At 32.1% G+C, this 27,012-nt stretch overlaps 1 long non-coding RNA gene across 1 annotated transcript; it reads right to left on the bottom strand.

Moving 5' to 3' along the window:
- Nucleotides 1–22,486: 22,486 nt before the first annotated feature.
- LOC149093333 (uncharacterized) lies at nucleotides 22,487–24,119 on the bottom strand. The gene is made up of 2 exons (XR_016200241.1): nucleotides 22,905–24,119; nucleotides 22,487–22,828 (listed from the first exon to the last, which is right to left on the bottom strand). It is a non-coding gene; the product is annotated as an uncharacterized LOC149093333 (long non-coding RNA).
- Between the last annotated feature and the right edge of the window lie 2,893 nt (nucleotides 24,120–27,012).

Raw genomic sequence — 27,012 nt, 5'->3', positions numbered from 1 at the left:
AGGGTCTGGATGATGATGATGATGATGATGATGATAATTCAAGAGGGAGAAACATCTTCTTAGTATTGATGAAAAGAGGCTTGTTAAGAGTTGAACTGACAAGCTCATTTGTGGGACAAGCTTTTCTTGCCATTTTGTACACTCATCTTTAATTTGTTGGTAACATCAACTGGAAATTGTTTATTAGCATCAAATCAACTTTACTCATCAAAGCAGCCACCGACGAAGCTCTATCAGTTGAACCTTGTTACGACTAGTATTACATTTTTAAGGTTTAGATAAATCATTAATGATAATCATTGGACCACAATTAAATGTACGATCGAGCGAAATTTGTTTTTCCAATTTGCTCAAATTTTCAATTTAATTTCAAGCTTTCAAAAAGATCACAAGGAAACTTTGCTGCTGTCGATGAAATTGTCAACTTTTCGGAATAATCTTGCAATATTTGGAATCGAAGTCCTTTTTTAAAAAAGTCAATTTTAATGTTGTTAGTTTAATAGTTTTGTTTGACGATATTCTGCACTCCATGATCAAAATCAGCAAAAATTTGTCGTCATTTCTCGAATAATTTGACTTGAGCTTTTGTGCTTTTCTCATGGTTTTCGTAGCTTTATCCAAAGCCTCATTCACGTAATATTAAACCATTTAAACAATTATAGTTCAAGTTCCGGTCATTTTTTATACCTTTTACTGGTTCAGATTATGTTTCATTTTGGGATTGACTAGGGTTTGCCAAAGGTTGTTAGAGTGTCCAATAACTTGATGATAAAGTAACCGATGAAGCTCAACCAAATACGCATCAAATGAATGACATGCTAGTGGCCACTTGCAGACTAAACCAATCAACATGTTCAAGTACCATCTCATGGAGTCAATTTATACTGGCTCATTGGGTAAGCTAAAACCTTTAACCGCAAACACAATCAAGCCAACCAAGCAAGTAAACAAACAAACTCCCATCAAATAGTGAATCTTTTGTTTCATGTTAATATTTTTGCAAACAAATGTTAACCATTTTGTCTGGTTAAAACTTTACCTTGAGGTAAGGTTAAGCAAACCACAAAAGGCATTAGTACTTGGTTCATCAATCCATATTAAATTACCAACGTCATGTTAAACTTTAATTTTTCACTTTGTTTTTTCTTCTTCTCTTCTCTAAACTTTTTCTCCTTCCCTTTGACTTTTCTATCAAAAATGATTGTTTCCTAATACTTATAATGATTACAATCGATGAGCGTACAACAATAAAAAGTTAATCAGTAGTGGCAGTAGTTAGTGGTAGCAGTTGGAAGAAAAGTTTTGTGTTTATTAAAAGTTTAAACAAAACGAAAGGTTCAGGCTTAGGTTACAACTCAAGAGGAAGCCAGTTAAGGTAGGTTGAGATGATAATGTTGTTGACGATTATGATTGGCAAAGGATAACCTAAGAAGGTTTTGACACAAAGTGAAGCTTAACAAGAACTCGAGTCAATTGTGAATGCAAATGATTGTCAGTTATTGACTTTTGCTGTAAAAAAAACCTTTTCCCTTCATTCTTGTGTATTCCTTGATTGAGTCCCAAAAGTAAACGGAGAAACAATGTAAAGAGTCAAACAATATCATTTTTCATTGATCCATTATCATCATTAGTTTAATTTATCTTTCATCTTTTCTCGTTATCTTTTTTTTACCTTGGACCATTCTCTTGTCTACCTTTTGTCTTTCAATCCATTTTTAGCATCTCTACCAATTATCATCATTCAAATTATCGTTATCATTATCGCAACATAATATCTGTGAAACTTGATATAACCAATCAAGGTAAAGGTTGGACAGTAAAATTGAGTAAAGTTATCCTATTGAATCGATCATTTTCAACAGTAAAAGAAGAAGAAGAAACAATGGAAACAATGAAAAACTATTATCATGATAATGATGATGATTATCATTATGAATGTGGTGATGAACAAAATTGAAAAGGTAAATAGAAAAGCTTTTGATTAGTTGATAATATTTCATAATAATGGTGATGATAATGATTTAGGTTGGCTCAGGCAACAGTTTAACAGGTAACTTATAAAAACATTACCACCTCCTGTGAGTATTAAATTTATTCATGTTAATCATTTAATCCGCTCATTTAATCTGCTCAACTTGATTTACCTTGAAACCATTTAACCAATTTGCACTTTACATTATAAACCGGTAAGCTTGCCGTAATAGCTTTACATTTTACAACGCTTTCCTTTTCCAACCAATCATTTTTATATTTATCATAAATGATTAAATTAATGAATATGATTAATTGACAAGCTACAAATTATAACAGCTTTAAATATTTGCTTTTGCCTTTCCAACGATCCAATAAATCATTTGCATCAAAGTAGTGACAAGTTACATTTGAAAGATTAACTCATCACTTCATTCAATTTTCATTCATTACCTTTCATTATTGACCATTTTCAAGCAACTATTAGAGGTTTTCAAAAGTTTTTATGGTAAATATATTTTTAAGAAGATAGTTATGAATCATCTAGATTCTAGAGGAATCTATATCATGATGCTAACAGGTGATCAAGATAATCTGATAAATATTCAGAATCAAAGTTTTTGGACTTATTCTTGATTGATTTTGGACCAAAAATCTCTCAGAATGGAAGGACTTGAGATGACTAAAAAGTTTCTTCTTCCTTTCGGTCTCAGGAACAGCAGGGGTTGGAAGATTGGAAAGCTGAGAAAGTCCCGACAGTGTTTTTTTCTGATATTTCATCCGATAAATGCGACATGATTTTTATTACAGGTTAACGATAAACAGAATTATTTTCGAAAAAACTACTTACTTCGACTCTGAGCTCATTTAGCGACCAATATCCTTCTGCCTATTAACAGACTAATGAAAATAAATTTTTTGCAATCATGTTTTACCCTCGACTGATTAAACATTTTTAAACTTGATATGATAAAAATGTCAAAGCCTCATCATTAGTTTCACACTCTTTCATTTCTCAGGACTCAACATTGCATTGCATTATCAACATGAACAAAAAGACAAACTTTAACCTTAATCACTTGTTCTGATGAGCTGATGAGTTGATGACAATCTCAATAGTCTTCTGGATGAAACTTGACGACTTGTTCATTTCCAACTGCATTGGTCAGGTTATTTTGTATTATTGTAATGACAAGATAAATGATAAGATAAAATATTTAATATTTAAGACTAAAGTTGATTTTAATAAACTTTTTGTTAGACCACTTAACCGAATCCAATCAATGAAAAGGTACATTTATTCATTACCAAAACCCAACATTGTCCAGTTTCTCACTTGATTAGGTTAAAGCTTTTACTTTTCACTTTTTTTTTCTCTCTCTCTCTCTCACTCTCATCTCATTACTTTCAATGTCAAAGTATCGATATAATGCCCTTTGTGACCTACAATAATATTGAAAATGAGACCAGTAAACTAGCTTGTTGTTCATTGCAAGGTTAAAACAGAAAATTGATAAAAGCGAAAAGAAAAAAATGTTTAACTTTAAAAACTTTTGAAAAGGTGAATGGCTATAAAGGCTAACCGAACAGCGTCAAGATTAAAATAAATACCTGTACAGGTATATTTGTGAGTCTGTTAACAAGTATCTTGTCATTGTTGAAACATTTTTTGTTTCTTAAGTCGTTGTTGTTGTTGCTGGTGCAGTTAAAAGCAACGTAAAAATTGGCAGAAAGCAAATGATGAGTCTGACGGTGATGAGGTAGGCAAGGCACAGACAAGACAAGGGTAAAAGCCTTATCTTATCTGCATCAAACGAATGATATCTCAACCTTTAGCTTAGTCAGGTAAACAGTAACCGAAACGACTTGAGCTTGTCTCACTATCTGATCTTTAAAACCTCGTCAACTTAAAGTTCCTAAACTCAATCAATAATAATAATAATGTTAATAATAGTTGTGATCATAATGTTGAGATAATTTTTTTTGCGTTTTTACTTTTTTCTTCTTCCTTTTCCAGGTAAAAAGAAGGTATTACTTCTACTCTGCTGATGAAATTATGTTTGTATAAATATGCTATTTACCTTTACTCATCATTCTCATCTCCTCCTCTTCCGTCCTCTTGAGTGCTCATAAGGTTGACCAAAGCTCACCAGGCAACATTCAAAGTGGTCAATCAGTTATGGTCCATTTATAACGTTACCCATAAACATTTATTAGAGAAGCAAGAAAAAAATTGTTTCCTTTTTTTCTTCTCCATTGAAATGGATCAGCTTTTTTTTACTTCTTTACTGACCACTGTAAATGAGGGTCGAAATTTGGTATTTGCTATTTGGTCAGACAACATTAATTTACATCAATTAAACTTGAATCACATTACAGGTACAATCAAGCGTAAAGATCGAATGAGAAATTGAACAATTTTACTGATCAATTTGGTGAAGAAGAAGGAAACAAAGTTAATGGTCAAATGTGATTATGAATTTACATTGGTCATTGAGTTTTGATTCGAGTTTCATTTATTTTGCTCATTTGGAAGCTGCTTTACCTCGAAATGACCATTTGCTTTTCCTTCATTAGATTAACTTTGTCAAGACACTTTGTTTCAATAGTCATTTGTAGTTGAAGATTATCAAGTGAACACTAAACTTGACCTGGTCAATGGTTAAAGGTTAGATATTAAACTTTATGATGATTTACCTTGAAAGGTAAAGATACTTTGACAAGTCAAGAAAATGATAAGATAAGAATGTACATGAATCATGAAGATGAAAATGGCCAACAAGTGAAACTGTATCTAATGACTAGAGAGAGAGAGAGAGATGCGGAAAAGTCGTGTTGACCAGTTGACCTTTGTTAAAATTGTAACGTTCAACACTGTATTATGGTAAACTAATAATCGTTTAATATTATCAGTCGAGCTTATCAAGACAAGTTCAATTTTATTTTTTCTTTTAACCTCTCTTCATGTCCATTTGTAGCATGATTAATTTCATTTTGTGAGTTTCAGAGAGAGAGAGAGAGAGCATAAAGTTAACAGTAAACATTGACAACAGCAAGAAACATGATAATAATCGTGAAACAAAATGATGATGACAATGATTTAAAATCAATGTGCTGATAACAACAAACTATTTCAAAGCTGTCACTCAACTTTAATCATTCACATTTCATGATAAAATCGTTGACATTACATTGGGATTCATTTTCAAATGTTTCAACGTGCCAACGTGCTAACGTTTCAACCTTCAAATTGAACCTTAAAAAACTAGTCTTTCCATTGAACCATTTCAGCTCCAAATTAGCTCGATTTAAATCAGTCAACAATTTCGATTATTTTTTGAGGAAAATCGATTTAATCGCCGATTAAAATATCATTAAAAATCGAGTGATTTTAATAAATACACCAATTTGAATATTCACCGAATCCATCATATTAAAAATGGAGTTATTTAAAGATTGGAAGGAAGTAAAAAATCAAAATTTTTCATTGATCGAAATTGAACAGACATTTTTCAAGGAAAAAATCAAGTAACGAACGTCATGAGAATTCGTTGCTAGTTGATCGAGAAAAATATCGATAATAATCGTCGATTTGATTTGATCTCAGAAACACTTCAGATTGCTCCATTCATAACTTGCTCGATATCTTAAGGGTAAAGTTGACTTCATGTTTTGTCCAATAGAAAAGGGCAAAATTAATATGTTTGCTTACAACACTAGCGTGAATAAGTCCACTAAATGCTCACATTTGTAACTTACGAACGAAATCCTAAATTCCCAATAGAAATTATTATTTCTGAATATAATTCTGAATACAAAAACGTTCAATACCTCTTCCTAAGACTGTAAAGAATCTCTCTTACAGTGGCCACAATTTAGGATCAGGCAAAACTTTACTCAATAGAATGGAAAGAAAATTCATATCCAATATGTCATGAGGAACCATCTAATGAATAAAGTGATTTTTCATGGGAAAGAATTTTCTTTTTCTTTTTCTCTTGCACAAAAAAAATCAATTTCCATTTCAAACTTCATCAGCATTTTCAATATTTTTAAGTTGATTTTGTCTGAAAATTCTGACACGAATAATCAGATCGATATTGATCAGTTAAAAAGTGGATAAAAAATGAGAGTATGAATATCCATCAAATGACGATAATGATCATGAAAGCAAAATTTTGACTCGTTGATTCTCAATTTACAGGGAAAATTAATTAACTTAATTAACACAGTTTAAAGTTGGGTTCAATTTCCAACTTGAAAACGTATAAATACATAATCAATGTTGGAAAACAAAATTGAAAATTGAAGGTAAATCCTAGTATTTTGTTCACATCAATTTCAATGATTGTTCAATTATCATTATCAACTCATCTTTCATTTTGATGAGCAACTTATTCACTATCATTATAATATCTAGTCTGTTGCATGAAAAACACACACATAGATGATGATGTCTTATCATCATCATTATCATCGTTTCAGTTTCCTTTCAGTTGATATCTTTTTTAAAGATTAATAAATTGTAAAGATGAAGAGAGAACTTGAAAAGTTTGAATTGCAAGTTGCCTAAAGGTATTCGCAACTAAATCATCAGCAACAATCAATGAAGTTTAGGTAATAATAAACAAATAATTTTCTTCCCTCATCATCATTTTGCTTTTCATCACAGCATGCAAAGGAATAGTAAAGTAAACGTAAAAAAATGATCCTTTTTTTGCTGTCCTTACTCTTCTTCCCTTTCATCATCTTACCTGTTTAATATGATTGATCGTTTTTCTTACCTTTTCAACTAATTCTTACCTCTATTGAGGTATAATAATTTTCAGCTAATTGTAAACATATTGTCCTTAATTGTTGATTAATCATTTGGCAACAAGAGCAACAGAGTAGAGAAAAGATTAAATGTTGAAAAAATGTCGCTTCATGGTTACTATTGTGACTTTGTGATTATTTGGATTAAATGGTTGAGACAATTGTCGACAGAAATGTGATTAACTACATGAAACTTTAAACTTGATGCTTGCAGAAAAATTAATCATCAACTAATCTGCTTGAATAAGATGAGGTAAGGGAAAAGGTAAATATTATTGATGGTATAATGTTGAATTGAACAACAAGAAAAGATAACAATAATAAGTTGAAGGTAACCTTTAATGGTAAAAACAACAACAATCAGACTCCCCGTGGTATTGGATCATCTTCATGCTGAGACGATTAGATGTTCAGGTCACTGTTAGCTCACTGTGAGAGGTAAAACAATGAAAGTCTTTTTTTTCATCCAGTTTCTTGATTCCCTCTGATTTTGCCTACCTGCTTGGCACCCTTTCTATCCGGTTCACTGCAATAATTATCATGGTTATCATCAACCTCAAATTATCATGATTCAATTCTCATGTTCTTTCCTCCCTCTCTCATCATTATCATTTGTTGTCGTTAGCATTGAATAATTGCAAGACTCTTATTTTAGGGAAAAGTTAAAAGTCCCTGAATAAGACTTGCAATCTTTCTGAAGAATCGGGAATATTGAGCAATCATGTCTGGCTTAATTAAGAAAGAAAAGTAATTTGGTAATTTTTCGCAATGAACGTATTTATTGAATTTCTCGAAGAGTACATGTTAGTGGAAACCTTGGAGAGGATTTTTAGGTTAAAATTCAAAAAAATTGTTCATTATCGGATAAAATTACAAAACGATTGTCTGGTGTTCAACAAAATCACTCTTACTCTTGATGATTTGCAACACGAGTTGATTGATTTGATTCATATTGATCACATTATCGTGCCCATGAACAGTAACTAAATTAAAGCAGAAAAATAATCAAACTTCATTGAAATCAATTATCCCGTTACCTAAAGGTCTAAAGGTCTAGCCATTAACTTCTTCAAGATAATATTCAATGAAATTAATATCACAATAATATTGCAATAAAATGAGTGAAAACTTTGAAAGACTGATAATCTTATACTTAGTTCAATATAGCAAGTCTTTCTTTTACAAGTTTCTTGCTTGGACCGGAGAGTCGGACAATGAAACACGAAAATCTTTAGCAAACTTTGACCATATAAATAAGTTGACGTTTATTAGTTTATGTGGTGGACAAAAGCAGGAGTACGATAAGCCAATAACTCGAAGAGTATGGATAGGAAACTGGATCGTTCGCATCTCAATACTTTTAACCTTTATTCGAGTCAACGTTCTCTTGTACTTTGATGAAAGTGACCAGATAGATTTATATCTAGCCAATCCTTTTCCAGACTCGAAACGACAAAACAGTACATTTTTGCTAATATTGGGTTATTTTACTATTGCAATCTTTTCCTTTCTTCGTGAATATTGTCATTACATCGAACGAGCTGGTTTCTTAATTACTCTTAGAATTTTTCTCAACATTCGCAACCATGGAATCTATTGGAAACCATTGAAATTCAATGCAAGAAGTGCACAGTCTTTCAATAAAATTGTCCACTTAATCATGACACATGGTGCTCGTCTCCTGATCACCGTTTGGTTCTATTCGACAGCATTAATTATCGTATTCCATACCAATCATCCAGCCGCTTATTCCACTGGAGTTCACATTTTTTTCATACTCTGTTATATTCCTTCTGAAATTGTTACGTTTGCTTCGCTCATCAATGGACTAGTTAGTCTTGGAATATATCTTTGGACTTTTATTGCACTTTTTAATGCAAAACTGGAAGCAATTAGAGACGAGATTAAAAATTGTCTAGGGAAGTGTTCGTTGAGTCCGATAGAGTTGAGTCAAATAAATGAAAAGGTGATTCTGTTTATGAATGAAATTGAGGAAACATATCGTCGTTTAGATTATCTTCATCTCTTCTTGATGGCACTTATTGCTACTCAAGCTGACTTTATGCTGCTACTTTCATTGATATTCAAGCTTTTTCCTGATTCCATTAATTCCCTAATTACAATGGGAGGAATCACGGTCCACTTTTTTCTTGTGATTGGCAATTATTGGGCTTCTAGTTATTACACAAAAGTAAGTTTCTCTGGGTCAACTCGATAAACTTTGCAAAATTTTTCAAAACTCCAATTTTTCATTATCATTTGATTGACTACCATTGGTCCAACTACTAAAAGACACTGAGTATGCATGGACGTTATACTGGACTCATTTTGAATACAAAAGCAAACTGCTCTGCTCGATTCAAGGTATGTTATGGTTAAAAATGAGAAATTTATAAAATATTTGAAAAAGATTGAATAAAAACTTGTACTTCATTATGTGACAGGCATTAGAAGTCCAAAATCGAATAAACGCGAGACAAACCGGCATTGCTATTGGAAATTTATGCCTGATAACGCCTTTATTTGCTTTACTCGTGAGTTCGCTAATCATTTTTTAGGCAATTCAATCAATACTAATGCATTTAGTTACTTATTTCAGTTCATTTTGGAAAATATAAACTTTATTATGCTTCTAACAGTCAACATTAGAACGCTCGTTTGATATTTCGCAGCATCAATGTTAACAACATACGTTGAACGAGGGAAAAGGACGATTCGTTACAATCATTGTTTTGGTCTGTTACACAAAGTTACAAAAAAACTATCTTAAACAGTTGAATATTAAACATATCATTTGAACAAAAGCATCAGAAGTTAGTTAAGCATCGAGCATTAAATACATCTAGAGTCATAGGGACTCATTGAGAACATTCAATGAAGTTACTTTGTACTGGACTTTTTAGTCGATGATTGAAAAATCTTTCTCCAGATTTTTCTCAGTTTTCTCAGTCTTGATTGCCGTTATAGTTAGCAAATATTTTCGGCATTAAAAGTCTACTAGGCATCGTTCTTGTGCTAAAAAGTGAACTGAAAGTGGCAAAGAATGATTTGTGGCTTAAAGTTGAAAGATCGGCACATTGTGTTGATGCGATTTTGTTTAAATTACTTACAATTGTTAGACCATCTTTTCACTTTATCCTTAATTCCTATTGTCCAAACAAGGTGGAAATGATCAATAATCAGAGCTAAGCGTTTTGAAATGCTCATCAGCGATCAAAATTTTAATGGAATAAATAAAAAATGTTTAGTCTAGTAAAGATTTATAACAAAATGAACAATCAATATTTCAATTAATATTCATAACGAACCATTTGATTTATACACCTTCATCTGATAAAATCACTTCAACCTTTAAGATTTGTACCAAGAGTTGATTGATTCGATTCCTTATTCCATCATTCATTGATTATCGTGCTCATGAACATTAAGATAGCTAAATTAAAGCAGAAAATAATAAAACTTGATTCATTGAAATCAATTATCCATTATCTAAAGACCTGATTCCAGTCTAATATCTAGTTATTGCTTCCAGATTCAAGAAAATTTTATGTTAGAATACTTTATGTTTGACTTTTCTCTCATATAATTGAAGATGTCAATTCATTATTCAATGAAATTATTACCGACGATTGAAAACTCTGAAAGACTGAGAATCTCATACTTTGTTCAATACTGCAAGTTTTACTCATACAAGTTGCTTGCTTGGACTGGTGAATCGGACTGTGAAACCAGAAAAGCGTTAGAACTCTTTGACAACCTGAACAAATTGATGTTCATTAGCTTACGTGGTGGACAAAAGCAAGAATACGATAAACCAATCACTTGGAAATTATGGATAGGAAACTGGATTGTTCGTATTGCAATACTCTTAACTTTTATCCGATTTATTTTGTTCTTGTACTTTGATGAAAGTGACCAGATAGATTTGTATCTGGCAAATCCTTTTCCAGGTTCTGAACGACAAAACAATACATTTTCTCTAATATGCTAATATTAGGAGTTGTTACTATTGTAATCTTTACATTGCTTCGTGAATATTATCATTACATCGAACGAGCTGGTTCCTTAATTACTCTTAGAATTTTGCACAATATTCGCAACCATGGAATCTATTGGAAACCATTGAAATTCAATGAAAGAAGTGCACAGTTTTTCAATAAAATTGTCCACTTAATTATGACTCAGGGAGCTCGTCTCATGATCGTTATTTGGTTTTATTCAGCAGCATTAGTAGTTATACTGCATTTGAGTTATCCAGCCGCATATTCAACTGTAGCTCACATTTTATTCATGCTTTGTTTTATTCCTTCTGAAATTATTACGTTTGCTTTGCTCATCAATGGATTGGCTAGCCTTGGAATATATCTTATGACTTTTATAGCACTTTTTAATGCACAACTGGAAGCGATTAGAGACGATATTAAAATTTGTCTGAGAAAGTTTTCGTTGAGTCCAGTAGAGTTGAGCCAAATCAATGAAAAGGTTATTCAGTTTATGAATGAGATTGATGAAACATATCGTCGCTTAGATTATCTTCATCTATACCTTATGGGACTTTTTGCCATGCAAGCTGATATTATGCTGCTATTTTCACTGATATTCAAGCTTTTCCCTAATTTCATTAATTTCCTCGTCACAATGGGAGGAATCGCTGCTCACTTTTTTCTCATTGTTGGCAATTATTGGGGTTCAAGTTATCACCCAAAAGTAAGTCTCTCTAAACAACTCAATAAACTCAGAGTCTATCATTTACTTTATCATCAACTAATTCAAGACGCTAAGTATTCATGGACGTTATACTGGACTTATATTGAACACAAAAGCAAACTGCTCTGCTCGATTCAAGGTATGATACAGTTGGCAAAAAGAGTTCAAACGATATCGAAGGTAAACTTGTACTCTATTATGTTCACAGGCATTAGAAGTCCAGAATCGAATCAACGCAAGACAAACTGGCATTGCGATCGGTAACTTATGTCTGATAACTCAATTATTTGCTTTACTCGTGAGTTCGCTCATCATTTTTTGGGAAATTTAAATAAATTCTTATGTCTTTTATTCCCTTTTTCAGTTCATTTTGGAAAATATAAACTTTATTATGCTTCTAACAGTCAACATTAAAACGCTCGTTTGATATTTCGAAGCTTTAATGTGGAGATCATACGATGAACGAGAGAAAAGGACGATTCGTTTGAGCATTTGCATCTAGAGTCATTAAAACACATTACGAACATGTAATGAGGTTACTTTGTACTGATTTTTCAGCCAATAGTTAAAACTTTTTCAATTTTTCTTAACTTTGCTTAAGACGATTACTTTGTCGATCTTTTCACTTTATCCTTGATTCCTATTGTCGAAAAGAAATGGAAAATGATCGATAATCCAAGCTAACCGTTTGGAAATGCTCATCAAAAATCAATATTTTAATAAAATAAATAAAAATTATTAGTCTGGTTAAGATTAATATTAAAATAAACCTAAATCTCAAGTAAAATTCAATTAAGACACAAGTTTCATAACGAACCATTTTATATTTACATCTTACTTATGACATTAACGAAATTTTGATCATCATAGAGGTATCAATGAGTTTTGTCACCTTCATGCTGAATCCCTCAAAGAGCACATAACATGATAACACTGAAAAAGAATTGAGTTGCAATTCAAAAAAATGGAATCGTCAAAAGAAACGACAAAGAGTTAATGCCAACAACAACCGTATCTGACAAAATTTAAACAAAATCACTTGCAACCGGTAATATTTGATTCACATTGATCAGATTTTCGTGCTCTGCAGAATCAGAAATATTGAGGAATCAATCAATTTGGCTTAATTAAGAAAGAAAAGTAATATTTGGATAATTTTTCAACTGAACGCACTTATTGAATCTCTCTGAGGGCACATGTCAGTGAAAACCTTGGAAAGGATTGTGAAAATGCTTCTGTATTGAAGACAAAGAAATTGTCTGGTGACGAAAATTCAACAAAATCACTCTTTAATCATTCTTGATGATTTAAAACACGCTTTGGTTGATTTGATTCAAATCGATCACATTATCATGCTCATGAACATTAAGAAGCACCAAAGCACCAGAATTAAGAACCAAAACTGAAGCAGAAAAATAATAAAACTTGATTCATTGAAATCAATTATCCAGTTACCTAGAAGTCTAAAGGTCTAGTTATTACCACTAGATTAAGAAATTTTATGACAAAATACTTTCATCAATCACTTTTTCGTCATGACATCGACGTTTTCAAGAAATTATTCAATGAAATTATTACCAAAGATTGAAAGACTTAAAATCTCATACTTTGTTAAATACTGCAAGTCTTGCTCATACAAGTTGCTTGCTTGGACTGACGAATCGGACTGTGCAACCAGAAAAGCTTTAGAACACTTTGACAACCTAAACAAATTGATGTTCATTAGCTTGTGTGGTGGACAAAAGCAAGAGTACGATAAACCAATCACTTGGAAACTATGGATAGGCAACTGGATCGTTCGTATCGCAATACTTTTATCCTTTATCCGGCTCAATGTGATCTTGTTCTTGGATATGAATGAACAAGCAGATTTATATCTAGCAAATCCTTTTCCAGGTTCTGAACGACAAAACAATACATTTTCTCTAATATTGGCTTATGTTTCTCTAGTAATCTTTTCATTACTCCGTGAATATTATCATTACATCGAACGAGCTGGTTCCTTAATTACGCTTAGAATTTTTCTCAATATTCGCTATCATGGGATCTATTGGAAACCATTGAAATTCAATGCAAGAAGTGCACAGTCTTTCAATAAAATTGTTCACTTGATCATGACGCAGGGAGCTCGTCTCATGATCATTTTTTGTTTCTATTCGGCAATATTACTCGTTATACTGCATTCAAATTATCCAGCAGGATATTCAACTAGAGCACACATTTTTTTCATACTTTGTATTATTCCTTCTGAAATTATTACGTTTGCTTTGCTCATCAATGGACTAGTGAGTCTTGGAATATATCTTTTGACTTTTATTGCACTTTTTAATGCAAAACTAGAAGCAATTCGAGACGATATCAAAATCTGTCTGAGAAAAAGTTCCTTAAGTCCAGTAGAATTGAGTCAAATCAATGAAAGGGTGATTATATTTATGAATGAAATTGAGCAAATTTATCGTCGTTTAGATTATCTTCATCTATATTTGATGGCACTCAATGCCATGCAAGCTGATTTCATGCTGCTACTTTCACTGATATTCAAGCTTTTCCCTGGTTTCATTAATTCCCTTGCCACAATGGGTGGAATAACGGTTCACTTTTTTCTTGTTATCGGCAATCTTTGGGCTTCTAGCTATTACACAAAAGTAAGTTTCAATTTTCACAACTCGATGCACTTATAAATTTGTTTAACATTTTATCTTAATATTCAATATTTCAAGACGCTAAGTATTCATGGACGTTATACTGGACTTATATTGAGCACAAAAGCAAACTGCTCTGCTCGATTCAAGGTATGATACAGTTAGCAAAAAGAGTTCAAACGATATCGAAGGTAAACTTGTACTCTATTATGTTCACAGGCATTAGAAGTCCAGAATCGAATCAACGCAAGACAAACTGGCATTGCAATTGGAAATTTATGCCTGATCACTCCTTCGTTTTCTTTACTCGTGAGTTCGCTAATCATTTTTTTGGCCATATGAATCAATACTTATGCATTTTATTACTCATTGCAGTTCATTTTGGAAAATATAAACTTTATTATGCTTCTAACAGTCAACATTAGAACGCTCGTTTGATATTTCGCAGCATTAATGTAAATAACATACGATGAACAAAGGAAAAGGACGATTCGTTACAATCATTGTTTTGTTTGCTACACAAAGAACTTCGAGACTGGAACAAACGTTTGAAAGTGCCTAAACCTGTGCACAAAATGTACAATAATATCTTTTAATCAAATTAAAGAAACATTGAATATATCATTTGAACTAAAAGCATCAGAGTTGCTAAGTTAACCAACATTTGAGCATTTTCATCTAGATTCATTAGAACTCATTGAGAATATTGAATCAAGTTACTTTGTACTTGACTTTTCATTCGGTAAAACTTTTTGCAAGTTTACCTCAGTTTTGCACAAGACGATTTCTTGATCACACGATTGTTACCAACTATGTGTTAGCCTTTTCGGTATCAAAAGTTTACTTGGCATTTTCTTGCGCTAGAATAAGATAAAAATTGTAAAGAATATTCGTTTTGAGGCTTAAAGCTGGAAGAACGGTACATTCAGTTGCTACAGTTAAGAATACAAAATTATTTCACAATCCTTTCGCGTTCTCCTTGATTCCGATGGATTGTTGTAACAACAAAAGGATCGATAATCAAAGCTACATTTAATATTCAAAAGGTTACATTTGATATTTAAATCTGATGCATCGATCAGATCAACCAAAATTTGATTATCATGAAATAATCAATCAAAAATATCAATAGGTTTTGCTACCTTTAATTGCTTATGCTTAATTAACTCTGATCGACTTGAAAGATTACATAAGAGCAACTGATACTCAGGTCTGTCTTTCATTATTGTGCCAATCGAATAAGCAATTTTGCAATCGAAGTTAAAAGTGAATATTATGAAACGAAAGAGATTTTTGATTTCCCTGATAACAATATTAAGAATATCAAGTAAAATTTCAATCATTGTTTGTTTGCAAATTGTTTGCATAGGGCGGAAAGAAAAATAATTTCCAATCAACTATGGAATCAAGAGATTCCAATTTAATGTTGAGTGATCGCTTACGCTCCAATAAAATGGTTCGAATTGTCGGTTTATTGAAAGAACCTAATTATCGTCATTACTTTAAATCTTGCCTCTACAAACTAATCGGTTGGACGGATGGAGCAGATATTGAAACGAGAAGAGCTTTAGCTCATTTCGATTATTTGAATAAATTGTTTCTTGTGAGTTTATGTGGTGGACAAAAGCAGGAGTACGATAAACCAATTACTCGAAAAGTATGGATAAGCAACTGGATTATTCGTATTGTAATACTTTCAACCTTTATCCGAATCAACTTGTTCTTGTCATTTCATGGATGTCACCAGATGGATTTATATCTAGCAAATCCCCTGTCAAATGCTACGAGATCAAAGAAAATAGTTTTCTTTATTTATTTCGATGTAACCCTTCTGATATTGTCAGGGCTTCGAGAGTACTGTCATTACATTGAACGATCTAGTGTTTTAGTTCCTTTTAGAATTTTCTTCAATATTCGAAAGCATGGAGTTAAATGGAAACCTCTGAGATTGAATATGCGACACTCAAAGCTGTTCAATAAAGCTTGCTATTTCATTGTTACAAATGGAACTCGAATTTCGGTTTTTATTTGTTTTTATTCAGCCTTGTTGATGATTGGGATTAGATTATACTTTTCAAACTATTCAACATTGCTTCACATTATTTTCATACTTTTGTTCACTACTGTTGAAATAACCATGATGGTAACTTGCATTACCTTATTAGTTAGTCTGGGAGTTTATCTCATGGCTTTGATTGCCTTTTTCAATGCTCAAGCTGATACAATAATTGACGAGATACAAGACTCTTTAAGGAAAGTTCCGTTTAGTCCAGAAGAACTGAGACAAGTTAATGGAAAAGTAATTCAATTTCTGAATAATATTGAGAAAACATATCTTCGCTTGAATTATCTTTACCTTTACCTGGAAGTTTTCATAGCCTTTGAAGTTGACTTGGTGTTATTTTTAGTGCTATTTACTGATTCGTTGCTCAGCACTTCTTTCATCGCTTCTATCTTTGTTGTAGGATCGCTTTTGATTCATGCTTTCCTTGTTATTGGAAATTACTGGGCATCTCGTTACTACACTAAAGTAAGTTTATCTTTTGCAAAGTAATGCTGATCTGTAACATTTGATTCTCATGCAAATTATTTTAAGACGCTAAGTATACACGGATATTACACTGGACTGATATTGAACACGAAAACGATTTGTTCTGCTCAATTCAAGGTAAGTTTGGCACAAGAAAAGATCTCTATTCAGAATTGAAAAGTGATAAATCGCTTTCTAAAGCATCTCTTTTCTATTTTATCGTAAAAATCATCCGTGCAGGCATTAGAAGTGCAGGATAGAATCAACGGAAACAAAACCGGCATTGCAATCGGCGATTTCTGCCTGGTAACTCCTGCCTTTTCTCTGATTGTGAGTAGTTTATGTCCTTTTATGTTAGTTTGAAACTAATGCCATTTCATCAACTCATTGCAGTTCATTTTGGAAAATATCAACTTCATTATGCTCTTAGCCGTTAACGTCAAAACAATGATTTAATATTTTACATATTGTAATTTTGTTATTTAAATGAGATGCATTGCAATCAAAGATTGATTCTATTTGTTATTCCAATGCCTAATGTCTAAACGAGATGAAAATGATCAATAATCAAAACTAAGCGTTTTGCAATGCTCATCAAAGATCTAAATTTTCAATACAATAAATAAAAAATTGATTAGTCTAGTAAATATTCACAAAATGAACAATCAATATTTCAATCGATATTCAATTAAGACACAAGTTCCGAAACGAACCATTTGATATTTACAACTGACTTATCGATTAACAAAAATTTGATTATCATGGAATAATCAATTAGAAATATCAAAAAGTTTTGGCACCTCAAACTTATAAGCCAAAGGCTTATAGTTAATTAACTCCGCTCCACGTAAAAGATGACATAACATTACTTATTACTCAGTTCGTCTCAAATTATTGGGTCAATCGAACAAGTCAAGCTGATTCAAAATCGAAGCAAAAGTCATTAGCAGAAAACGACAAAACTTTTGATACCCCTGATAATATCATGCTCAAGAACATCAATATTCCGAGCTTAAATAGTTTACATTACACAGAAAGAAAAATAATTTCAACCATGTAACCAAGAGATGACAAGTTAATGTTGAGCGTTCACTTCATTCCAATAAAATGATTCGAATCATCAAAAAACGTAGAAACCCAAATTATCGTGATCACTTTAAATCTTGCCTTTACAAACTAATCGGTTGGACGGGGGAATCAGATGTTGGAACTAGAAGAGCTTTAGCTCATTTTGATCATCTGAATCGAGCATTTCTCATAAGTTTATGTGGTGGACAAAAGCAGGAGTATGATAAGCCAATCACTCGAAGAGTATGGATAAGTAACTGGATCATTCGTATTGCAATACTTTTAACTTTAATCCGAACCAACTTGTTCTTGTACTTTCATGGCTGTCATCAGATGGATTTATATCTATCAAATCCCATGCCAAACGCTGAAAGATCAAAGAAAATAGTTTTCTTTATTTTAATGGATGTTACCATTGTGATATTTTCATTGCTTCGCGAGTATTGTCATTATATTGAGCGATCTAGTGTTTTAGTCCCTTTAAGAATTTTCTTCAACATTCGAAAGCATGGAGTTGAATGGAAACCGCTGAGATTCAATAGTCGATGTTCAAAGATATTCAATAAAGCTTGCTATTTCATTATAACAAATGGAACTCGACTTTTGGTTTTTATTTGCTTCTATTCAATATTGCTGTTCATTGCATTTCGGTTTTACTTTTCAAACTATTCAACAGTACTTCACGTTATTTTCATACTTTTTTTCACTGCTTTTGATGTGACCGTGATGTTGTCTTTCATTGTTTTATTAGCTAGTCTGGGAATCTATCTCATGGCTTTGATTGCCTTTTACAATGCCCAAGCTGATACAATAAGAGATGAGATTAAACATTATTTAAGGAAAGTTCCGTTGAGTCCAGAAGAACTGAGACAAGTTAATGGAAAAGTAATTCAGTTCATGAATGATATTGAAAAAACATATCTTCGCTTGAATTATCTTCATCTTTACCTGGAAGTTGTCATAGCTTTTGAAGTTGACTTGGTGTTATTTGTGGTGATATTCACTGATTCATTCCCTACCACTTTTTTCGTCACTTTCTTCATCTTTTCAGTAGCATTTGTGGTTCATGCGTTCCTTGTTATCGGAAATTACTGGGCATCTCGTTACTACACTAAAGTAAGTTTATCCTTTGCAAAGTAATGCTGATCTGTAACCTTTGATTCTCATGCAAACTACTTCAAGACGCTAAGTATACACGGATATTACAATGGACTGATATTGAACACGAAAATGATTTGTTCTGCTCAATTCAAGGTATGTGAGTTCGGCACAAGAAAACATTTCTATCCAAAACTGTTTTCTTGAGTGTTTCTTTTCTATTAACAATTTCATCGTAAAATAATTTTGTGCAGGCGTTAGAAGTACAGGATAGAATCAACGGAAACAAAACTGGCATTGCAATCGGCGATTTCTGCCTGATAACTCCTGCCTTTTCTCTGATTGTGAGTACTTTGTGTCATTTTATTGTAACTTTTGTATTAATGCCATTTCTTTACTCATTGCAGTTTATTCTGGAAAATATAAACTTTATTATGCTCTTAGCCGTTAACGTCAGAACAATGATTTAATATTTTAATGTTAAAATGCAATGGAATTGAGATGATCAACGAAGGACTGAAAATTAATCATTAAAGTGTATTGCATATCGAGTTTTTGATCACGTCTTGCAAAATATTGCTACTTATGAGTTGCAAAAACAATTGAACATTGATTCTATTTGATACATTTGATATTTGATTCATAATTTCAACATGAAAAATTTCAACATAACCAGAAACTAGTCAGATCGTAATACAATCGATAAAAGCAAAAGGCAGAAAACAGCAATTTACAACAATCTTCGAGTTAGAAAAAGACTTAAAATTTTGTTCAATATTCCCAATCAAGTTAACTAAGAAAATGCAGAAGACTAAGAAGTGAAAATTAGATTTTTACTTCGTATACTCAGGCTTCGACATTGATCTTACCAACTTTTATGACAAAATTGCATTTAGTCACTTTGTTTCAGTTCGTTTTAAAAATACTGGAAATTTCGTTTGACGGAGACAGCTTTAAGAAAAAGAAAGTGTAAATATTGAAGAGGCCACTAGTCGTAAAAGAAAGTGTTAAGAGTTAATCCTTTAAGAGTGGGCCAGACAATGTTAAGTATAAAGAAGACGGTGAAAATTCCGAACAAGAAACAATAACTTCTGTCTGGATACATTTATTAATATAAGACTGCATTTTTAAATAACTTTTACAATCATGAGAGCTGATAGCCTGAGATGCATCTCTCACTCCTTCATGAACCTGATCAGGTGTAGTTGATGTACACTATTTTTTGCCTTATTATAACACGAAAAAGTATTGTCGCCTCGCTCAAAATTTTCACCGTCTTCGTTATTCTTAACATTGTCTGGCCCATTCTTAAAGGATTAACTCTTAACACTTTCTTTTACGACTAGTGGCCTTTTCAATATGTAAACGGTTCTCTACATTCTTCAAGGCTGACTCCATCTAAGTAATTTACTATATCGAAACATTTGATATCTAATACAAAATGATCATCGCGCTCACGAACATTATAATGGATTTCATCAAACAGGGCAAAGTATCGACTTAATTTTGTTAATATTCACAATCGAGTTGACTTAGAAAATGAAAAACTAAAATTTCGCTCCGTTTATTCAGCATCAACATTGATCTTATCATCTTTCATGACAAAATTGCATTTTTTTGTCAAACTTTTTTCACTCTATCATTATCATGTTCAATGTTTTCACTGATTTGGAATAATTTAATTTGCTTATCAAATAACAAAAACTCCCTGCAATATCATTCCTCTCTTGCTCATTTTCCATTCTCACTTTGGGTCACATTATTTCTCTAAATGCTCCAAATCATCAGCATCATGTTAACATGATAAACATGGATAAAGACACACAAAGTTAAAACATTTCCACTTGTCTGAATCTCTTAAGATTACAAGGCAAAAACAATCTTCTTCTTGTCCTGTTAATTGGCCGACTTGTTGGTGGTCAGTATCATCAGTTGTATCAAATAGTGATGCTATAAAATGGTCAGAAAGAGCAAAAAGAAGAGGAAAAAAAGTTTCAAAGACAAGATAATTTCCATAAGCAAGGAAGAAAAAATAAAGATGAAGAAGAAGCAAAAAAAAAGATAAAAGATGAAAAGTGAAAAAAAGGTGAACATGAAAGGAAAGCTTAAAAGCTCATTCAACTTAAGATAATCTGAAATGAATTGGGAGTGTTTTTTCAAGCAAAGATACAAGTAAAGATTTGAGTGAAAATGTTTCACTATCATAATGACGAAGATGACTGTTGACATTTTAGTTGATCCCACTTTTGTCCTCTCATCTCAATATCAGTGTGACAGTTTTATCACTCACTTGCCATGTTAAAACAAGATGGTCAACGCCATGATAAGAGGCCAAAAGAAGCAGCAAACAAAAAATGAAACGAAAGAAAAGCCATTTTCGTTTCGACCTTTTTCCATTTTCCTTTCCTTTTCCAACCATTGTTGCAAGTTAATCAGGATTGGACAAACAAAATATTCATCATTAGCAGTTATTTTCTGGTTGAATCAGACAATCTCTGAATAATAATAGTTCGGTTCCACTTCGCTTTTCTCCATGTTGTCCATTTAATGACATTTCAAGTCCACCCGAGTTTTTCCCTTCCCAGTTCGACTAATGAAAGACTCGAATATTATTAATAACGTGAAACTGTTTAATATTGAGAGCTGCGATATTAGGCTGATCAAACCTGCCCATTCCTGGCACAACATTAGTCTATGTCCAGTGTGACTGACCAATGAACGTATTGAAGAGTGAAAAGAAAGAATAATTTTTTTCTTTCATTTTTTTTCTTCTTTTGTTTCTTCAACATTCATTATGATAATAATAACCAGTCAAAATGATAATAATAGTTGTATAATAATAATGAATGTTAAGAGGATGTAATGATGATGGCAAGGAAAGCGACAGAATCATTAACCTGGAAACAAGTGGAGGAAAGATGATCAAAATGATGATCATCATGATGATGATGAAAAGAAGAAGAAGAAATTACTATTAATGGTAAATGAAAAGATGAATGTTGAACGAAGGGAAAGAAAGATGAGGCGTAACTTTGGCTACTTTTTGTGTGTTGTTTAGCATCTCATATAATCTTTATTCATGTGATTCCGTAATGAATATCAGAGGAAACATGAAAAGCTATCTGAATTAGATGATCAACAAGATACTCATTACTTCTCATGTGTAACCTTCAAGTGAATGGAGTAAAAATTTTGTTCAACACTCGTCTTTTTTTATATCTACATTGAAGTCAACAATCCAAATCCAGACACAAGTACATTTTGTAAGGTCATTAATTAACTATAGATATTCATTGTTATCATGGAGAGAATGAAAAAAAATTGAACGTGAAAAAGGTTCGAATAGTTTGTTACTTTGTCATCTCGAATGTTGTCGAAATAATTAATCAACATTAATCAAAATGGTAACCGAAATTAATCTGAAAAAGGTTAACATTCGATTGCAGTTGTAACATGATTTTATTCAGAGTTTCATTCAAGTTCATTTGCATGATTGTTGCGAATCTGGTTTTGAAATTGAACTTGAAAAATGAACTTTGAATTTAAATTTTCTGCTTTTCTTCAACTTTTCAAAATTTTAATCAATCTTGCATTCATAATTCAAGTCTGATAGTCATGATCGATTGTGCTGAGAAAATGACCGGAAATTTAGTGATTTTAATGAGAAATCCCATTTTCAAGAAGAAATCAGAATTTCAATTTATTCTTGTTTTCAGTTTACATTTTGTTTATTTTTTGCTTGAAGCTTCAATGGTTGCCATTATGTTCAGTCTCGTGTTGACCAGAAACAATGTTTCAATTGTTCAGGTTAAAAGAGAAAAATTTGTTTGTTAAAACTGAATGGTCAACTAGAGATTTCTGGACAACTTTTTTTTTCCTTTTCTGATCAATTTCCATTTTCTTGTCTTTTTTCATATACTTCATGCCCTTAGGTTGAGCTGAACCCTTCAAGGTATTGTCAGTAATAATATCAAGTCCGTTTACTGTATAACATTATCTGTTATTAATAATGATAATAATAATAGAATGTATTTGAATGAGAAAAAAAAGTATCGAGTTAAGTACAAGTTTACCTGGATAATACATGTTTCCAACTGACACTCCCAATGAGATTCACCTTGTCTTTTCTGATGCCTTTTACCACCCAAAAAGGTAATACGTTAATCATTATTATTATTCAGGCAAAAAATTGAGTTCATTTTTTGTTCAATCCATTTTAGCAAATAAAAAGAATCAAAGAATGAAGAAAATTTTTTTTCTGAAAAACTTTGAAAAAATGGTTCAGATTTATCAGATAGAGTAAACTTGAATTTTTGAGATTTCATGTTACTCTTTTTCACCATTTGATTTCCATTGATAATCTTTTTCACCTTTGATGGTTTGTTTTTCAGCTTTAACCATGGTGATTGTGTTTATTGTTGCAATTAGATGGGTTTAATTGTGGCTGGTCACTTATGAGCACTTGGACATGTTCAATTAAACGGCTAATTTGAATGATGATTGCAACCATTAAACTAATTGTGAACATGTTTGTTGGTCTCGTTAGTTGAGCCTGATGAGCCTTTCAAATGTGACCCAAGAGTCGATCCTAATGGGTTGGCAATTGGTTATGATTGAGGTGAAAATAACAGTTATTTACTTTTCTTGCAATTAACAGTTAAAGTTTACATTTAAAGGTGACTTGTAAATGAAACTTTGACACTGAAACATTGAAATCTCATGAGATGATTGACCATTGATTTTGACTGTGTTCATGGCTTTGAATCAGGTCAAGTTAATCAGCAAAGGAAACTAAAAAGGTTAACATTTAATCTCTTCTCTCTGGCTCTCTGTTGGTGATGATGTTGATGATGATGAACCATATTAGCATGAGTTACTCCATTGAGAAGGACTTCATGCTGTTGAGGGTGGGATGTAAGAGGAGTTGATGAGGAGGAAGATGATCAGACGATGATGATGATGATGATGAAAGATGATATGAAAGCAATACTGGAAAGGAAAAGATTGAATAGAAGAGTAAAAATTGTACAAAGGAAAGTTTAATATCAAAGATTATTTGTAAGCAAAGAAGATGAAGGTTTGTGTGTGTGTGTGACAGCAAAATTAATTGCAATCAACGTTGAGAGAGGAAAGCAAATGATCAAGGTTTTGCCTTGTTGTTTATTAATAATAATACTGCAATTTGCTTCCCAATCCCAAAAAGCTTAAACTTTTTCTTCTTCTTCTTCTTTTGATGATTGATTCATTTTGAGCTTATGATTACTTTATCATGATTTCAAGTTAACTTTTTTACCACCGAAACCGAAAAAATCAAGTTTCTCCATTTTCTCTTTAAAACTATCATCAGCTATCATCATCATCTTGTTTAATTGCCCATCAAGTCTTTTCCACTTTTTCACAGTTCACCTTTACCTATCATTCAATTGAACGATCAAAAGATTTGTCATTGAAAGACGAATCAACTTTAAGCGAATCTTGATTTTTTACAAAATCACACATTCGCATATTAAACAGTCAATTTTGTCCAAAAAAATTGAATATTGAGAGAAGCGCTAATCTCTACTTGATGCTCATCTTTATCCTCATCAATTTTTCATGAACTTTGCCTGTTAATTTCCTCATAATCAAGTGACCATTTGAGTCGCCTTTGCTCATTTCCATCTCTCTGTATCTTAATCTTGCTACTGTTATCTTGCTCTTTCATCTTCTCTTCTCTTTATCTGCCGTTATCTTCCACTTACCTTTTCTCATCATTTCTTTACTTCTCTTTACTTGCAGATTACGTGATATAATCTTGTCTTTACCTTTTTTTGCCTTTCTTCCTTTTTTTTGCCTGATAAGACAGGTAACAAGAAGAAAAGATGAAACAAGTTGATGATGAAGGAATAAAGAAGTAAAGAGAGAAAAATCTGAACCAGTCCTTCTCATGGTCGTACTTTTTTTTATACCCAATTTCATCAGTGAATAAGCAAATTCCTTTAAGCAAAAGTCAGTGAAAGTTGTCAACTTAAAATTCATCATCATTCTCATCATTATCGTTATCAAAAATCTCTTCTTCTTCTTCTGCCTTTCACTTGCCACTTTCATCAACATCTTTCGGCATCTTACCTTTATGTGATTTTTCACTCAAAGTAACATTCAAAAACATCATCAAATGACATTTATTTCAATAAAAAATCCATTTTCATTGCCAATGCAAGAGAAGTAAAAATCTTTTCAATGAAATCGAGTGAAAGTTCATACAAAAATTCATTTTCCTCTTCAGCGCGTACCAAATTTTTCCATTTTTGTCATTTCGTCAATTCTGAAATAGCTAATGGCCAAAAAACTTTCATCGGAAATGAACTCGAACCAGAAGGAACACTAAACGCTTTTACACTTACAACTTGCATTTAATTTTGGCTTCAAAATAAAGTGGTTTTGTCGATAAAATTGAAAACAGAAAAAAAAATTCTTTTAATCTTTGCTTCTATTGCAGAGGAAATACTTGAAATGACCAAAAATCTCTCAAAAATTTCTGAGCAAAATCGATTAAAAAAAGAATCTTTTGTCTTGAAATAAAAGCTTCAAAAATCCTTTTCCTTCGATTGTTAATCTTGCTCTCGAAGAAATGACACTTCAATGTGTGCTATTTCGGATTATCGGATCGAAACTGAAACTCGAAGATGATTTTTGTCTGTTCAGGAAAAAAGAAACTAAAATCGAAAAATGAAAAATGAAAAGCAAAAATTCGGATGAAACAAAATTCGTAAAAGTTCCGAGCAATTTTCTCGATTTTCAACATTTCTTTTACATTGTTAATCACTAATAGATGGCGCTTTGTGCTGCAATTAAAATGTCAACATTTAAAGATTTGATTTGGTTCATCCTTGCAATAGGAAAGTAGCAATTCATGATGGATTGTGAACTAATCGATAATCTGATTCTGAAGGTACATTTTTGATTAATTATCCATTGAAATGTCAAATGTTGAATAATGAAACATTATTTCAAAATAAACTGTAAAAGCAATTGTTTAAAAAAGCAAAGGACTAAACAAGGAAACACGGAAAAAAAGTTACAAATAAAAAACTAGAAACACTCGAATGGCTTAAAAGACTGTTTTTTTTGGTTCCTTCAACTGTTTGCCCTGTTTTCAGCCTAAGGAGATTGAGAAAGTTGTTCAACCTTTTCGACTGAGAAATGAAATAATTTTGTTTTTTCTTTTTCCTGTTCATCTTATTTGAACAGCTCAACCACAAGTAAATAAGGGCCAAAAAAGGATTGCAATTAGCTCGAACCAGCAACTGTGCAAAATCAACTGTTTTTGTTGAAAAAAACTCACAAAATCAAACAACTTACCTCTTTCTTACATTGATAAACAATCTTTTTGTTTCATCTAATTCTGTTATTTTTACCATCTTTCATCATCTTATTTGTTAAGATGATAAACCTCGAGGCAAAAGGTTGAGCATCTTCATTTGATAACAATGTTAACAAAAGTTGCTCAAAGTGTCTTCTTAACTTAATTAAAGAGACAAGAACAAGGAACAACTAAAGAGTCAAGAAAATTAAAAAATCGCGTTTCTTTGGCAAACATTTTCATTCCTTTTCATTCTCATCTCATGATAACCAAGTTGAACCCAAATAACAAAACCTAGTCGACATGAGAATCAAGAGGAAAGATCAAGTTTGGATCGAGCTGGTCTTCGATCTATTAGCATTGGTTAGACATCAATTATCTCAGTCTCTTGTTGCAATTAATGAAAGTTTGGTGAAAATGGCGAGTCGAGTGAATGGTCAACGATAACTAAGGTTTCATTAATTAAGCAAAAGTGGATCACAATCCCAGTTAGTTGATATTTTAATGCTAGAAACATTTTACTGGTTACAATGGCAGCATTATGATGATATTGAATTTCACTATCCTAAGGGAATGAAAAGGCATCCGGAAAAGACGAAATTGTTATTCTTGTTCATAATATTGGTTACCATTGAAGGAGCCAAAAGTTATTCTCAACCGGAACAACATTTAATTTCCGTTTACCTTGCATTTGCGATGAACCAGGAAATCTGTTGTTTGGTCAAATTAAATGTCGCTTTTTGCGATTCTTAGTCCTTTTAATCCATTCAAATAGGCAATTTTGATCAAATTATCCAGCAAACAGAAAATCTCTCTTTGCTATAATTAGCATCTTACTA

The sequence above is a fragment of the Tetranychus urticae genome, chromosome 3 (genome assembly GCF_039701765.1).
Source record: "Tetranychus urticae isolate SD_2017Ah chromosome 3, NJAU_TeUrti_SD_1.0, whole genome shotgun sequence".
Lineage (NCBI taxonomy): Eukaryota > Metazoa > Arthropoda > Arachnida > Trombidiformes > Tetranychidae > Tetranychus > Tetranychus urticae.
The sequence above is the reverse complement of the archived record's forward strand: the minus strand, read 5'-3'. Positions and strand labels throughout refer to the sequence as shown.